This window comes from Salvelinus namaycush, chromosome 4 (genome assembly GCF_016432855.1).
Source record: "Salvelinus namaycush isolate Seneca chromosome 4, SaNama_1.0, whole genome shotgun sequence".
NCBI lineage: Eukaryota > Metazoa > Chordata > Actinopteri > Salmoniformes > Salmonidae > Salvelinus > Salvelinus namaycush.
The window spans coordinates 65925831-65944833 of NC_052310.1; the positions used below are offsets into that span (position 1 = coordinate 65925831).

The 19003-nt window shown below is 42.8% G+C and overlaps 1 protein-coding gene across 1 annotated transcript in view; it reads right to left on the bottom strand.

Moving 5' to 3' along the window:
• The window catches only part of adkb (adenosine kinase b), a 280913-nt gene that overhangs the window by 202993 nt on the left and 58917 nt on the right, over positions 1–19003 (bottom strand). The window lies entirely within an intron of this gene.

The following is a 19003-nucleotide window of genomic DNA, read 5'->3' on the forward strand; positions in this document are numbered from 1 at the left end:
ATAAAGTGGTGATCCTAACTGACCTAAGATAGGGAATTGTTACTCTGATTAAATGTCAGGAATTGTGAAAAACTGAGTTGAAATGTATTTGGCTAAGGTGTATGTAAACTTCCGACTTCAACTATACATGTGTTTTATTGTAAAGACAAGGGGCCTACTCAGCATTCCTCTAGATATGAACAGCTCAGCTTGACAGATGCATGTGGGTAGCAAAATATCTTAGACAGTGGAACTCCAATCTGATTATAGCTGTGATCTAATCAGCCATGAATTCATCTTGCAAAGAGGAGAGGCAAAGAGAAAATAACCGTTCAGAACAATTATCAACAATCTCACAGCAGTACATTAAAATTCTAATTAGGACGTAGGACTATTATCTTAATTGCTAAGGAGATGCACATCAAAACAAGGTTAGTAAATGGTCCCGTGACATGCAAAGGAACACGCGGTGGGAACCGCTTTAACATTCAATAAATCTGCTCGACTTGTTCCGCATGAGAGGCATTTCACTTAGGAGTGTTTCCACCCCTCTTAGGTGCTGATAAACCTAGTTGTGAAGTCAAGGAGTAGGCCTATCGGCGCAGACAGCCTATCAAATCATTCAAATGTATTTTATAAACCCTTTTTACATCAGCAGTTGTGACAAAGTGCTTTACACTTGTGTTCCCAGGCCTAGATTCCAAAGAGCAAGCCTACAACAGAATAAACATTTTAACTGCTGTAAATGTATTTTACATTTAATTAAGCACATCTTGCAAATTGGCCCAAAAATATTGCAAGATGAGAATTATACAACGTGTTATGTACAACTTCTAGCGAATCTTCAAATCGAGTCGAGTCTCAAGCAACAGCCAGTCCCATGGTACAGTAGACTACATATTGCGGGTTGTAAATTCAGGCTGACAGCGCCACTATTATCACGGTCCCAGACACTTCCTTTCAAAACGCACAAAGTCTGATGGACCAAAACATCAAACATGGCCATTGTTAGCCAATACAGGAAGACTGGGAGAAACTCCCAGTGTATAGGCATTGGCTTGACCAACCAATCATCTCCCACAACACGCCTCGCAGTCATGTGATTTGCTAAAGTTAAGTGATGACAAATACTTTATTCTATTGTCACTCCCAGTAAGGTCAACTTTGAATCGTATCCCAGGCTTATATGTGCAATAGCCTGGGGACGAGGTTAGCACCAGTGTAACTCTGCAGACCTAAGACAGACAGCAGTGTAACAGACAGCCGGCACAAGGGCTAAAAATGACAGGGAAAGAGCACACCATTAAACATGGATTTATGAATCAGGCCAGACACTGGACAGCATCCAAAATGGCACCCTATTCCCTATGTAGTGCACTACTTCTGACCAGGGCCTATAGGGCTCTGGTCAAAAATAGTGCAGTACGTATATATGGAATAAGGTGCCATTTGGGACACAACCTGGGGCCATGTATCACAGACTGAGTTATGTAGCAGTCAACAACAGTATGATGTCAAGTGCCCCCCAAATGGTACACTATTCCCTATGTAGTGCATTACTTTTGAGAGACCTATTGGCCCTGGTCAAAAGAAGTACACTATAAAGTGAATAGGGTACCATTTGGGGGACACAATGATGTCCAGGACTAAATCACAGTTCATATTGGCTGATCCACTACTCCGCATACACTCCAACTGGTTCAAGCAGACCTGGGTTCAACTAATATTTGTAATAATTGAAAATCCTTTCTCTGTCCTTGATTGAGCTTGTCTGGGGCAATATTTTTATTTATTTTAATTGTATTTAACCTTTATTTAACTAGTAAGTCAGTTAAGAACAAATTCTTATTTACAATGACGGCCTACCAAAAGTCAAAAGGCCTCCTGCAGGGACATGGGGCTGGGATTAAAAATAAAAATATATATATAAGTATAGTACAAAACACACATTACGACAAGAGAGACAACACAACACTACATAAAGAGAGATCTAAGACAACACAGCATGGTAGCATCACAACATGACAACACGGTAGCAACACAACATGGTAGCATCACAACATGACAACACGGTAGCAACACAGCATGGTAGCATCACAACATGACAACACGGTAGCAACACAGCATGGTAGCATCACAACATGACAACACGGTAGCAACACAACATGGTAGCAGCACAAAACAGGGTACAAACATTATTGGGCACAGACAACAGTATAACAAATTGAAAAAAAAAAGTGCAAACCATGCCTATCTGGTACTTTTAAGATTTTAGATAGTCCTACTGTTTCAAATAAACTACATTCTCCAAGTGGTTAAAGAGGCATCAAATCACTAAAACTGAGGGGTTTATGAGGAAGAGAGTAGTTTGACAAGACTTTAAAAAAGGGGAAAATATTGCTTGCCACCCACAAAGATTTTTTTTACTCGCAAGTCTTAATTGGAAAGAGTTGTACTTTGATACAGCACTACCATTTCTCCTGAGGTCCTGTCAGTAATTACAGTGTGTGCGTTCCAAATCGCACCCATAGGACTCTGGTCAAAAGTAGTGTGCTATATAGGGAATAGGGTGCCATTTGGGACGTAGCCAGTGTTATGTGTGGCAGGCAGCTATACACTCACACTGCCACACCAACAGCCATTTCCAAACATAAAATTCCTGACAGAACATAATAAACAGTAGATATGTAATGTTTTTTCAGGGAGATACTGAGATTCCTCTGGTAGTAGGCATCTGTTGAGTGGTTACCAGGACCGCAACTTTTAATGGGGGAGGGACAATGCAGTATTGTCCCCCCAGTTTTATCATTGGAATGTGGTAGAAAACGATGCAACGAGCGGTGGGTAGGCTGTTTGGAGTGTTTATCTGACAAAATAAAATAAAATCACAATATGTGACTCGTTTCAGGAAAATAGGCGTATGTCGCGGGTCACTACTTTCATGTGCATTATTAACAGACTTCTATGCCATCTGTAAATATGAATAAAATTGTTAAATTACGAGCCTAGTTGGTTTAGACACAAAAAAAACGGACAGCAACCTTCCCGTTAGCCTTGATTGGCTGAGATAATGAGTGGGCTGGACATGCCGAGATGAGTTGGGATTGGTCTGCCATATAGCACGCTTATGTCTATTTGAGCTAGTCAGAATGTGTAGTTAATCCTGTCTAATGCTGCTTTTTTTATGTATCGCATAGTAGAATTGCATAAGTGTTGCTCTCCACTTTCTGGAGGACTGAGTTTTGAAATCAGTGGAATTAGAGTATGAGGAGATGGAGAAAACACCTGTCTCCGGATTACATTTTACATTTTCAGATATTACACGTTTCTAATTTTGACAGAAAGTCATTTTCAAGTTAAAGTGTACTGTTAGCTAGCTAACGTTAGCTGGCTGCACCTGTACATAGCTCATCTGTAAATAGCCCATCCAATCTACCTCATCCCCATACTGTATTTATTTATTTATCTTGCTCCTTTGCACCTCAGTATCTCAACTTGCACATTCATTTTCTGCACATCCTACCATTCCAGTGTTTAATTGCTATATTGTAATTACTTTGCCACCATGGCCTATTTATTGCCTTACCTCTCTTATCCTACCTCATTTGCACATGCTTTATATATTGATTGTATGTTTGTTTATTCCATGTGTAACTCTGTGTTGTTGTATGTGTCGAACTGCTTTGCTTTATCTTGGCCAAGTCGCAGTTGCAAATGAGAACTTGTTCTCAACTAGCCTACCTGGTTAAATAAAGGTGAAATAAATCAATAAAATAAATATGTATGATCTTATTATTCATATCTCAGAGCGCAGAATAACTGACACATTTACGATCGCTCAACACCCGTTGAAAATGGTCGGTGTCAGTCAACGTTGGCAAAAAAAAATAAGTAAATTGTTGCCAGCAGCACAGTTGCAGTCAACAACGCTCTGGATAACATAAGAACAGGCTAACCAGCTCTGCTAGGGCGAGTAAAATGGTCAGTGAGCTTTTCTTTCATTTGTGTCTGGAAGTAGCTAGCAAGCTAGCCAACATTAGCCAGTTAGCTTGGGTGCTTTACTGTTGTTGTTAGGATAGAACGCTTGGATCAATCCTTAAAGAGATGGGTGGGGCTAAAGCTTAAGAGGGTGTGATCGATGCTGAATGGGTGTAGACAAAGATTAGCTCTCCAGTAGGTACCAAAATATTCAAAGGCCATTGTCTCAAAAGGTTACAAGTTCATCAACTTTCAAAGCAAAATTACTTTCCCATTGCTCCTCAAATGCAGTGTATGATATACCATTTTGTAGCTGTGTCTCTGCCTTTATCCAATGTAAAAAAAAAAATCTTGCTACATAAGACCGAATCAAGGTAGTCGGTCAAATATGTCCCCCTCACTTTCAAAACAAAAGTTGCACCACTGGTGGTTACCCACGTCATACTGTAAATCACAGAGAGTACGAACGCATGCAAGCACACACACATTTTTCTCTATTCGCTCTTAATGAATGGCGGCCCCTGGAATTCCCTCCTCCCGGCTAGCCCAGCTTTTCCAGTCTACAGTGTACCAGCCAGAACCGACAGCTCTTATCATTCCTGAGAAAGCAAAAGCTGCTTGGGGATCGCTTTACAATTCTCAGGGGCTGGAATAACCCGATGTTGAACAGATCCCGCTCGCTGATCCCCCTGTATTGGGTTAGGAACGTGTGAAGGAGCCTGTTGGGAATGAGCTAGTGTGGATATCAACATCCTCACTTTGTGTTTCTCTGGCTGAGCACTGAGCAGATTGTCTGACTTGATTAGTCTTTGCCACCCCCCCGCCCTAAGCGCTCGGGCTAGACCCCCCTTCTATCTCCCAAGCCCCTCTAGACACGGGTATCAGCATGTCAGAAGAGGAAAGTGCCCTCTCTCTCCCCTAGTCTCAAGGTGTAGGCCATTACACTGAGTGAGAGCACTGTAAGTTAATAGGATTTGCTCCCGATCAAGAGACTGAGCTATTTCCTGCTGGTGCCGTTACAGGCCAGAGCACAAAAATAAATGTTGCTTTATTCAACACTATTAAACGTCTACCGCTCCCACCCCTCTTCACCACCACCACCCACTTTGACCCCACCCCTCCTTTTACCCTTGTCGGCCTGTCTGTTATTACTCAGGGAGGTTGTGCTCTACCTCTCTCCCTCACTCTCCCCTCCCTTGCTTTTCTCAAACTACCGGTAAAAAGTAAAAGGCTGGCACTTTTTGTTTAAAGGAGCCATTTGTTCAGGTGAAACTTGCATGGTAGGCAGCTAGAGCCGGGGCCCAGGCCTGGCAGTTGGGCAGAAAATGAACTAAGGTGATTTCCGATAAATCAAATGAACTATGGATATAGCATGGAGGGTAATCATTGAAGAATATTTGCCAGGGAGCTTTGTATAATGTATTCTTCTCCTCGGAGGTAAAACCTTGTACAGAGGAGGGATAATAGAGTAAGAGGATCTGCATATAAAATATGTTTGCTGCTCCAACCTTTAACTCCAAGCTTAACCTTGGTCCCAGACAGTAATTACGCTGTTAATTGTCAGCTGATCTGAGGACTGATCTGAGGAGTAGAGCAGAGGACTGACGATAGATATCCATTAGGTTTAAAAAGACCTCCCTCTGAGGTACAATGGATCATAGGCCATCGGTCAGACTGTACCATACATGAGGGGAAATTAACTAGGTTGTTAGGGTTCTATACTACCACTCTCGATGTTTGTCACTCACTACTCTGCATTAAACGCTCCTATGGATGCCAGTGATGTTGGGAGAAATAAGTACAGTTGAAGTCAGAAGTTTACATACACCTTAGCCAAATACATTTAAACTCAGTTTCACAAATCCTGACAATTAATCCTTGCAAAAATTCCCTGTCTAGGTCAGTTAGGATCACCACTTTATTTTAAGAATGTGAAATATCAGAATAATAGGAGGAGAGAATGATTTATTTCAGCTTTTATTTCTTTCATCACATTCCCAGTGTGTCAGAAGTTTACATACACTCAATTAGTATTTGGTAGCATTGCCTTTAAATTGTTTAACTTGGGTCAGACATTTCGGGTAGCCTTCCACAAGCTTCCCGCAATAAGCTGGGTGAATTTTGGCCTATTTCTCCGAACAGAGCTCGTGTAACTGAGTCAGGTTTGTAGGCCTCCTTGCTCACACATGCTTTTTCAGTTCTGCCCACAAATCTTCTATAGGATTGAGGTCAGGGCTTTGTGATGGCCACTCCAATACCTTGACTTTGTTGTCCTTAAGCCATTTTCCACAACTTTGGAAGTATGCTTGGGGTCATTGTCCATTTAGAAGACCCATTTGCGACCAAGCTTTAACTTCCTGACTGATGTCTTGAGATGTTGCTTCAATATATCCATATAATTTCCCTCCCTCATGATGCAATCTATTTTGTGATGTGCACCAGTCCCTCTTGCAGCAAAGCACCCCCACAACCTGATGCTGCCACCCCCGTGCTTCACGGTTGGGATGGTGTTCTTCGGCTTGCAAGCCTCCCCCTTTTTCCTCCAAACATAACGATGGTCATTATGGCCAAACAGTTCTATTTTTGTTTCATCAGACCAGAGAACATTTCTCCAAAAAGTACGATCTTTGTCCCCATGTGCAGTTGGAAACTGTAGTCTGACTTTTTTTATGATGGTTTTGGAGCAGTGGCTTCTTCCTTGCTGAGTGGCCTTCCAGGTTATGTCGAAATAGGACTCGTTTTACTGTGGATATAGATACTTTTGTACCGATTTCCTCCAGCATCTTCACAAGGTCCTTTGCTGTTGTTCTGGTATTGATTTGCACTTTTCGCACCAAAGTACGTTCATCTCTAGGAAACAGAACGCGTCTCCTTCCTGAGCGGTATGACGGCTGCGTGGTCCCATGGTGTTTATACTTGGGTACTATTGTTTGTACAGATGAACATGGTACCTTCAGGCATTTGGAAATTGCTCCCAAGGATAAACCAGACTTGTAGGTCTTTTTTTGTTGTTGAGGTCTTGGCTGATTTCTTTTGATTTTCCATGATGTCAAGCAAAGAGGTACTGAGTTTGAAGGTAGGCCTTGAAATACATCCACAAGTACACTGTCAATTAGCCCATCAGAAGCTTCTAAAGACATGACATAATTTTCTGGAATTTCCCAAGCTGTTTAAAGGCACAGTCAACTTCGTGTATGTAAACTTCTGACCCACTGGAATTGTGATACGGTGAATTATAAGTGAAATAATCTGTCTGTAAACAATTGTTGGAAAAATGTATTGTGTCATGCACAAAGTAGATGTCCTAACCGACTTGCCAAAACAATAGTTTGTTAACAAGTAATTTGCAGAGTTGTTGAAAAACGAGTTTTAATGACTCCAACCTAAGCGTATGTAAACTTCCGATTTCAACTGTATTTCTGAATAAAAAGTCAAGACAATGTTGGTCTTTGGAGGTGTTAAAACCTTAAGAGGCCATACAGCCAGCTTGGATTTCACAATACATCTAAGCGGCACAACTCTCTCCCAGAGATGTCTAAACATCTTCAGTCAGTCAGCGGAGACAGTGCAGCCATATAAACCCAGTGGGAGCGCTTGGAATAATCTAGGCGATGTTAATGATGCAATTTATATGTGAGGGGACTGTTGTTTGGCAGGCTCTTTCCATCTGAGCGGCGCTTCTCTAGCTCTCCCTCCCTCCCTTCTTCCATCCCTCCCTCCCAGCAACCAGCAGCCAGCTAGCACACCCCCCTGCCTGGTGGAGGGGGTGGAGTAGGAGGTTGTCAGAGCTGAGTGAAAAGAGAGTGAGCACGCCACTGATAAGAGCCATTACTATTAGTGTGTCTGTCACCTGCTGTGAGTCATCCAGCCTACCTGCCTCTCCCTCGCCGCACATCCCTCCCTCTTTCTCATCCCCCCTCCGCTTTCCTCAGGGCGCACCACTTCAAAATTGTATTCACCTACACATTTTTCCATCTAGTCACAGATACTCTGTGTGTTAGCAAACTAGAAACTACACTTCCAAAACCAACAGTAGATAGCTAGGCCTCTCCAATACAGGTGACTGATTTAGGCCGAACAACAGTAGATAGCTAGGCCTCTCCAATACAGGTGACTGATTTAGGCCGAACAACAGTAGATAGCTAGGCCTCTCCAATACAGGTGACTGATTTAGGCCGACCAACAGTAGATAGCTAGGCCTCTCCAATACAGGTGACTGATTTAGGCCGACCAACAGTAGATAGCTAGGCCTCTCCAAAACAGGTGAATGATTTAGGCCTATTACTGAAGCTACTAATAATAACCACAATCGTGTGTTGATCAAAATAACTATGGCTATTAATGGCTATTAATCTAATGATAACTGAATCAGTCTAGCCTAATTATTATTTTGGCAATAAAAATACCCTTTCAAATGCAGTCGTTAGTAATTATACAGTAATACAAATCATATTCCTTCATGATTCATTATGGTTTTATAGAGTGGCGCAATAGGAAGTTCCACAGAGCTCATTAAACTCCTGACCTTGGTAGAAATTAACTGTAATTGTAGCCTCTGTATTTTCTTCCAATCTTTTTAACCCAAATATTTAAAGCTGTTTTTCCTTTAGTTGCTATGCAACACTTCAACCACAAGAGCAGGAGCATGCTGAGAATGTGCCAGATAAATACTAGCACCACAGCCGAGCCCTTCTCCCGAGGAAACACGAGAAGAGAGGCAGAGACACATAAAAATAGTCACATGTTAATGTAGCCTAATGGTTGGTTTGTGTAAAATGCATTATAATTTTTGCATTCATCATTGTGTCAATTGACCCCATGTCAACAGATAATTCAAGCCAATAGTGGGAGTAACAAGACATTGTTTATAGCATAACAGGTTCTGATCCCATCCCAAAGCCATATGAGCAGTTTCAATTTTTATTGCCGGCGCACCAACACTTACAAGACACAGCCCTTAGCTACAGCATAAAGCAATGTGGCAGGCATACCAAGTGCCCTGTGAGATACATCACTGGGTAATTTGACATGAGAACGCTGACAGATATGCGCACGGCCTTCCGTTTCACAAGTCTTTTCATATTTCTGTCACAGTTAGCCCAGAGTCCCGACAAACAGTACAACAGCCAGAACAAAGCCAGTAGGCCAATGGGTATCCAAGCCTTCTATTCCAGATCCTCTACAACCAAGGAATCAAGGACTCGTTACGCAAGACATCACATTCAATTCCACAGCAGCGCCAGGCAGGCTCTGAGGCCAGATGATACATATCGAGTGTGTCAGTCTCCCGAGCATTCAATGTTAATCAACACTCTTTTCCAATGCATACTTATGAGTTACTCCCCTCCGTCTTCCTGCCGGCTGCTGAAATTAAGTCTGCAAATTTGACGGCAAATTAACCTCAACAGCAATGGTAATACGTCACCTATACAACAAGCTGTGATGTTTCGCTAACCCAGCTAGAGCAAATACAGATGAAAATTGCAGTAAATATGTGTAGAAATGGAATAGATACATTTTCTTAAAAAACATTTTTGGGGTTATTTTAGAATGAAGAACAACGGTGTAGGATAAGTATTAAGCCATCAGCTGTTAACCAATCCTTCTGAAATAAGAAATTGAATAAAAATCACACAGTTACCAGTTATCCTCTTGATCATAAAGCCTAAAGATTAAAACACACACTAGTATTAACAGTAACATAGTCACAGTAGTGGTGATGGGAGGGATGGGAGAGATGGTGGTGAATCACTTGCTCAAATGGGGTGGATGGGAAGATGTGGAATCCACAGAGGTCTCTTCACTTCATCATTGGGTAAATGGCAGTAATGTTCCAGGCAGACACGAGCTGCGACATCACAGCTGCTTCATGACGGGTGACACTGGAGCCCACGCATGAACACATCGCTCATCAAAGCAAATGAGGCGGCGCGTTTCGTTTCTTCCGCCCGCCGCCACTTCTGAGGGAAGAAAACAATCGAGGGAGCAAGGCCCTCCAACAAGTGCCTCGCCGTCTATTCTAACGACACGACGATGGAACACCTGGAATGCAGAGGAGTGGTGTTATGAGGGAAAAGAGGACTAGAGAATCCATTTGGTGTTCTCCCTCTTCTCTCACATCACAGATTAATGGGCTGTGACCCCTCTATAGCAGGGGAATGGGGTATGAATGAGGGCTAAGCCTTAATGGGCTGTGACCCCTCCATAGCAGGGGAATGGGGTATGAATGAGGGCTAGCGGTGGGATCATAGCACTACTGGTGGTGTTGCAATTAACCTGTCTTAAAATCACTCACACACACAAACACACTTAAACCTGTGTTTAAACAAACAAGAGGCTTTGCTTTAACAACAAAGGTGTACTTGAGCTCTGTTCCGCGATGGGTGAGAGAAACTCCAAAGGCTCACCAGGGGTCTGGTTTTAATCAGGCATTAGTATTCTCATTTAAGTACAGCTGCACTGGGACACACACACACACACACACACATGCCCACCAGAGAGAGAGAGAGTGCGAGTGATCATGAAATCAAAGCTCTTCATTTAAAGTAAAGAACAATTTGTTTTTGAAGGGCTCAAACTAACGCCCCTCAGATCTCCCCAGAGGCAGTATGAGAACATTTGCTTAAACTTGCATCGTAAAGGAGTATGATTAAGGATCGGATGTACGCCGTAAACAGTACAGTAAAATATGAAATGGATTTGATTTTTCATGTTGGTACATCCTCTCCCCAAATATCCAGAATGTACATAGCCTGTAACACAAAACCCTCTCCCCTTTCACCATGATCCTCCCTGCTCTCATTAAGTGGTAACAGACCTGGGGCAATTCTTGATTCAGTCCATACAAATGGGAGGAGGCAAGTTGCCTTCTCTCTTGCTCGTTCTTTATTTAACAGAACAAGCTGTAAAGCCAAACATGAGGTCATGGAATATTTTCACCCTCAGGAATAAGTGCATACAATAAGAAATCAAACCCAGTTGAAATATCCCTACAAAATATGAGCTGGTGAGGGTCTTTCTGAGTCTGTTGTTTTTTTATAAAGAAACTTTTCAACAGTGTACTGTTAGGCACATGAGGTTCCAATTAAGAACTCTGCCCAAACTCCTCAGTCCTATCCAAGCCTAGCCTGGGCCCCTTTACACACACCCTGGGTAGCGTCTCATATGGCACCCTATTCCCTACCTAGTGCACTACTTATGACCAGAGCCCTATGGTTCCTGGTCAAAAGTAGTGCACTGTGTAGGGAATAAAGTGCCATTTGGGACAAAGCTCCTTTCTCCACGATTGACAAAATCTGAGGAAATGTTAAACAGACATCAGAACCATAACAAAGACAGGGAACATTTATCACAACGTTTTTAAAGCGATACTCAAAACATTAGATTGAATTGCATCATCAATTAAACAAACATCACATAGAATCACAAAAAAAGTCAGAGAAACTATGATTAAGAGTATGTTTGCCGTCATTTACAAGAGCCGGCAAAATATTTTAAAATCCTTATCTATCCTATAGGCCAATGAAAAATTCATAGGACCCCCTATAGTTATGAAAAATAACAAAAATAACAGTTCAATTCAATACAGTTGATGTATTCAATACAGTTGATGTATTCAATACAGTTGATGTATTCAATACAGTTGATGTATTCAATACAGTTGATGTATGAGGATCATAATGAAAAAACACCCAGTTTACAAGAAACATACCATTTACATGTTGTAATACAATCTAGCTCCCAGGTAGCAGGCAGAAATATCTACTAGAACGAGACAGGGTGTGCGTACCAAATGGCACCTTATTCCCTTTATCGTGCATTACTTTTGACCAGATCCCTATGGGCCCTGGTCAAAAGTAGTGCACTATATAGGAAATAGGGTACCATTTGGGATGCAACCGGAGACTGGCTTCTCTCACAGACAACTTCAATCTCCAGACCCTAAGGAGCTGTAGGTGGACTTTGATGTTGGTTGTAAATGAATTGACTGTGCTTCCTGATACTAGCCCTCCAGTCACACGCCTCCCCCCCCCTAACTCCCCCAACGCTGTCACCGGTGATAAACACTCTGCACGCACACGTAAGGCATACACACACACCCACTGCATGCTCACATGCTAAAGAGTAGGGCCACCATTTTCCCTAGACGGTATGATGACTGAGAAATAGGATTGTTTCCCTCTCCTCTCTGTACTGTATGGGCTCTGCATGTGAGAGAAAAGAGAAGATTGAGAGAAGGCACAGAGAGAGAGAGAGATAGAGAGAGAGAGGGCAAGAGAGGGCAGAGAGAGTTGGGGCAAAGAGAGAGAGGGCAAGAGAGGACAAAGAGGAGAGAGGGCGGAGAGAGAGAAAAGAGAGAGAGGGCAAGAGAGAGAGAGGGCAAGGAGGAGAGAGGGCAAGGAGGAGAGAGGGCAAGGAGGAGAGAGGGCAAGGAGGAGAGAGGGCAAGAGAGAGAGAGGGCAAAGAGGAGAGAGCAAAGAGAGAGAGGGCAAGAGAAGATCGAGAGAGGGCGAGAGCGCGAGCGAGAAGAGCAAGAGAGAAGAACAAGAAAGAGAGAAGAGCGAGAGAATCGAGAGAGCGCTGTGTTACCTTACAGTGGGTATACAGAGCGCTCCAGTAGGTGATCCTTGATACAGGATACCCCTTCAGGGCATGTTGTTAAAGCCCAGAAAAACACACAGACATCCCTGTTTCTAGGGAATCACAACCAGAGAGCTCTGCATACAAGCTCACCTTTCAGCGGCTTTCTGACAACTAAAGCTGATGTGAGAGGAACAGGAACACAGATAGGGAAATTACTATTGTGTTGAGACCGACATCTGCCATGGGACTGGGGTGTACAGGGTGTCAGTGTGAAAGATAATGTCTTGATGCTTTTTATAGTGGAGATCAAGTTTAGAAATGACCTGGCTGTGCTGATGAGACAATGGATTGTGCAGTTAGATGCAACAGAGTAAATAGGCATTTTAACGTTATAGATTTAGCCGGTGGTAACTTGTGGAATAGACACCGGCTGGAATGTGGTTTTAACCAAATCAGCATTGAGGATTAGAGCCACCCGTTGTATAAAGCTGGATATGCTGTGGCTGAATGGATCACAAGAGAGGTTCAGAGAAAAACACTCCTAGGGAACTGACTGACTTAGCATCAATTGACAGAGACGCAAACTGGTGAGAGTCCAAAAAGTTGACAAAAAATGTTGCATACAATTTTCAGAATTTCAGAGAATACATATTTGAACTAATCTCAATACTCCTAACTTTCCAAACCACAATAGACAGAAAATAGTGTCCTGAGGTAGGGGAGGTTGAGTTCTTTGTTCTCGGTTGAAGGTTTATCATGACGTGATAATCTCAGTCTCGCCAAACAGAGTTAGAATTATTTTCTTGTTCAGAACATAAATTTTCCAGTGGGTTAAATGAAGCACTGCAAGGTGAAGGTCTAGACCTACCTATCTGCTAAATTGTTTTATTTTAATATTATTTTCAGCCAACATTGAGCACAACTCAGTCTCCTCTTAGTATAATCTGACCTGTCAGCCTAACACAAACCTCATAACCCCCGTTCTTTTTAAGAAAAATATTTTATTTTGATGCTCAAAATGCGGTTCACTCGCATATCTAGCCTACACTCACTCATTAGCAGCCACCTTCTCCTAGGCAAAGTCCCCCCCCCCCTCAGCCAGTGGAACAGGAACAGTGACAGTGGGAGAGGACCAGACAGAATCAATATAATAAACATAAGAGGTTATCACTTACATATCTAGCCTACACTTACCTACATGTTATCCTTCTTCCTTTTTGACTAGACTAAGACTTTGTTATCTTTGTTTAGCTGAGAATGCAGATCATTGAGTCAGTGTTCAATACCATAGTCCCCTCCAAACTCATCACTAAGCTCAGGACCCTGGGACTGAACACCTCCCTCTGCAACTGGATCCTGGACTTCCTGACAGGCTGCCCCCAGGTGGTGAGGGTAGGCAACAACACATCAGCCACACTGAACCTCAACACAGGGGCCCCTCAGGGGTGCGTGCTTAGTCCCCTCCTGTACTCTCTGTTCACCCATGACCGCATGGCCGTGCACGACTCCAACACCATCATTAAGTTTGCTGATGACAACGGTGGTAGACCTGATTACCGGCGACGAGACAGCCTATAGGGAGGAGGTCAGTGACCTGGTAGTATGATGCCAGGACAACAACCACTCCCTCAACGTCCGCAAGACAAAGGAGCTGATTGTGACTACAGAAAACAGAGGGCCAAACACGCCCACATTGACAGGGCTGTAGTGGAGCGGGTCAGGAGCTTCAAATTCCTCGGGCCACATCACTAAGGAATCATCATGGTCCATACACACCAAGACAGTCGTGAAGAGGGCACGACAACACCTCTTCCCCCTCAGGAGACTGAAAATATTTGGCATGGGCCCTCAGATCCTCAAAAAGTTCTACAGCTACACCATTGAGAGCATCCTGACCGGTTGCATCACCGCCTGGTATGGCAACTGTTCGGCATCCAGCCTCAAGGCGCTATGGAGGGTAGTGCGTATGGCCCAATACATCACTGGTGCCAAGCTTCCTGCCATCCAGGACCTATATACCAGGCGGTGTCAGAAGGCCAATTCTTTCAGAAGGCCAATTCAGTCACAGACTGTTCTCTCTGCTACCTCAAGGCAAGCGGTATCGGAGCGCCAAGTCTAGGTCCAAAAGGCTCCTTAACAGCTTCTACCCCCAAGCCATAAGACTGCTGAACAATTAATCAAATGGCCACCCAGACTATTTAGATTGACCCCCCCCCCCCATTGTTTTTAGACTGCTGCAACTCACAGTTTATTATCTATGCATATTCACTTTACCCTTACCTGTACAAATTACCTCAACTAACCTGTACACTGCATACTGACTCAGTACCGGTACCCCCTGTATATATTTCTTGAACTGCACTGTTGGTTAAGGGCTTGTAAGTAAGAATTTCACGGTAATCGTGTTCAGCGCATGTGACAAATACAATTTTAATTGACCCCTACACATCAACTCGGTACTGGTACCCTGTGTATATAGACAACTCATTGTGATTTATTCCTTGTGTTATTATTTTTATATGATTTATCTTTTTTTGTCTCTGCATTGTCGCTATGCTGTCTTCATGGTCTTCTGGGCACTGGATGTTGGCTGGCAACCATACTCCTGCCTCCTCTTCATCATCAGGTTCTACTGTCTCTGACCTTTGTCCTTAGTTGCTGCAGTGCGGATGTTCTTAGAGTCCCTTGTCAACTTGACAGTCTTTCTGGTACATCTGTATAATACAGACTCCTGAAGGTAGCAATGCCTACCAAAGAGTTGGTGCGCTGATATCATATTGATATAGTAACGCATGAAATACTGACTAGCCTGCATTAGCTCAGCATTTGCAACTCTTTCACAGGCAGGGACTGGCACATGCACCCTTTCTCTCATATTTTCAGGGCCTTGTGTTATTGGCATCGGTGTCCCTGGCATCACACAGTGTTGTCAAAATAGTGTGCACTTTCTTTTTTGGCAGTGTGCCAAAAGGGCTTGGGAGCTCTTGCCTCCATAGTTGATATCCTTACAGCAGAGGATGCAAATTGCATGATCTGCCTAGTCTACTTTTTTATTTAGTTTTTTACTGTGGGAACGTTTTCTGCACTCCCTTGACATCCATCGTTGCATTCAATTTCAGCCAGGCCCAACTCCAATTGCACCTCAACTCTGACTCAAGCTTAGACACCATCAGGGCATTCCTCTCCTCAAATTCTCTTATTCTGTAAATTAAACGATAAATAAATTACACTTATGCCAATAACACAGTATAATAATAATAATTACATTTGATTTTCTAATGTTCTACATAACTAGAGAATAGCCACACACATTGTGGTAATGTGGGTTTACCTAAGGTCATTACACAAACACGCCACCACTTGCTCATTGGTATCATTGTTAAGAGTATTGGGACGTCACGCCCCCAATATACACCGCTGCCTGCCTGTTCTACCATGCTAGTTTTAATAATAAAACAACCAAGTTTATAAAGTTACTCCCTTGCTTTCGCCAATGAATAAAAGTGTTCCATGTGTTATTGCACACACAGACAGGTGAAGTAAGCTGAGGCCACACGAAGTTAGATGAGGCAAGTGGGTGGTAATGTTAGCTTGCTAACTTAGATGATAATGTAGCTAGCTAACGATAAAAAAATGTGTATTAATTTGCACTAATTCTGCTTCTCATCAGCAAAAACTTCTAACACAGGTTGCTTACCTCGAGTTGCATTCCAATTTTTCAGTCAAACAAAAAGTTTGTTGAATGGAGTGCATGATGAAAAGGCAGTCATCAAACAGGGAGAACATCTGTTTGCGCCCCACTTTTATAGCATCCTCCCCCACCCCCGGATATTTCTTAAAAGTGACAAGTTTGCATCCCTAAATTGATGACCTACTAACACGCAGTCCAGCTAACAGCCTTTGAAGTGAGAGTGGGCAGTTACAGGAAGAGGACAAAACTAACACAGATCCATCCTAGGCTAGCGTAGCTTCCCCCTTTGATCAATTATGGTTTTACCTAAGCCTAAAATTGTCTGTTCGTTCTCTGTTCTCTTCCCGGCTGAGGTTGTTCCTTGATGACAGAAATGTAAATGCTGATGACACAGAAATAATTAACTAAGGGTTCCCCAAACTCAATCCTCTGGACCCCAAGGGGTGCAAGTTTTGGTTTTTGCCCTAGCACTACACAGCTGATTCAAATTATCAAAGCTTGATGATTAGTTTATTATTTAAGTCAGCTATGTAGCGCTAGGACAAAAACCAAAACGTGCACCCCTTGGGGTCCCGGGGACCGAGTTTGGGAAACCCTGAATTAACTCATTAGAGCATCAAATGAACCAGGTGCTTATGTGTGGGGAGGAGAGAAGCAGCTTCGGTCGCTGCACACAACATGCTGGGAACCCTAGGTGTGGGGGCGGATCAATGACTGGCTGTCAGTAGATGTAGGCCAAGTCCCAAATAGCATCCTATTCCCTTCATAGTGCACTACTTTTGACCAGATCCCTATGGGGCCTGGTCAAAAGTAGTGCACTATATAGGGAATAAGCTGTCATTTTGGGATGCATCCCATAGCTGACAGCCAGTCATTGAGCTGCCCCCACACCTAGGGTTCCCAGCATCCTGTGTGTGCAGCGATTTCACTAGCAAATCCTCTGAACATTCCTCTCAGTCCCTCTGTCTTGTCCCTCTGTCTCGTCCCTCCCTCTTCCAGTGGTGGTGATGGAAATCCTGAGTGAACCTGCCTGCCCTCCCCTGGAACAGAACGAGCATCTAATTTAGTCTGTCTGAGGCCCTTTGAAGTGGATACAGTGCATATCATCGTGTTTGAAGGTTTCTGCTCCCACAATACATCCTGGTTTTGAAGTTACAACAGTTTAAAGAAGCACCACCATCTCACCTGTGAAAGTAAGTGATTGAAAAAGCAGTAGCCAACAACGCTTCAAGGTAAATGTTATAATATAATTTTTTTTCTGAGACTGCTAGGTAGAAAGCTGGGGGGGGGGTGTACATTATTTATTTTTTAAATTACATATTATACAGTATTAGGAGAAACTACTTCCTGACATCGAATACTGTAAACGAGGGTAACACCTCAAACAAACCGAGGTTCTGGTTTGCCGTGTTTATAAAGTCAATTTAAATGAGCGGTGAACGTTTTCTGAAAGGCATTAAAATAGAACATAAAAAAGCTTTGTTCAGTGTTCGTTGGTTGTTGGCAGTGAACGGTGCAATTCTCATTCTCCATCTGATTTCACATGGGAGCTTGAGCACGGCCTGAGGCGGTTCCCTCAACGTCTACTTAAATAAAACATGAACACTAGCTACTTGTCAAGGTCTAGTCTAGGTCTTAACTGCAGAATCCCAGACCCAACTGAATGTATGGGTTTCTAACCAACTTGCTACACGAAGTGAGGAAATTAAATAATCAGTGTTAAATTAAAGAAAATATCAGGCTCTGAATTTTCAAGGTTGTAATCGAGTCAAACTGAATACAACACTCAAGTGGGTAAAAACGGAGGCGGCAAACCAAAAAGAGCGAAAAAAATAAATAAAAAATTAAGTTGGCAGTTCGTGTCTCTCTTGCTTCGTGTCTGCAGACATCTTTAGAGAGGGAGGTAAATGTTTCTGATCTTCATAATTTAAGAGAGTTTGAGATGGAGGTGCACAGCTTTCTCTCTCCGACTCTTGCTCTTTTTCTCCCTCTGGCTGCCACTCTCTCCTGGTATCTCTCTTTGAAAAGGATGTTTAATGTCTCTACATCATGCAGATGCTGCTTGCCCCCCCCCACACACACACATATCTCTCTAAAACACACAAACAGTCGTGGTTGGACCAGGTCTCTCTTAAAATCTATTTTTCATCTCAATGAGACTAACCTGGATAAATAAAGGTAAAATAAAACAAACACACACACGTAAATGGTGGCTCTGACACACATCACTCTGTCAATTAGCACCATCACTCTGTCAATTAGCACCTTCACCCATCTTCTCTCTTTGGAAGCAGCAATATCTCTTTCAGCTGAGTGGTTTTATTTCCTTCTTTGTTTATTGTGAACAGACCAAAGGCTTATCAACAACCGCTAATCAGCGCATGTCAAATATGTAGACTTATTGCAGTCAGAATAGATAATGGGATTCGTAATATAATCATCTTTCCCATCAGTCAATATTGCTATTTTAGATTATGGGGCAAATCCCCCGGTTTTCTTTTTGAAGCTGGAATCTGTGGAACAGCCAGAGAGGAGATCAGCATTTGTTTGATATAATTTGTTGTGGCATGTTAATTGCATCGATATGTAATTCTTCCTAATTGACGCTTGATATGTCTCAGGAAATTAGGTCAAGTAGATCACATTGAAAATATTATTAATCACCCCCACCTCCCTGTTTCCTCTTCGTCGCAGGTCTGATATATCTGCACCGTCTAAAACTTTAATGTCAACTAACTGTTACAGCAGCCCACACTCTCCATTTCCAGCACT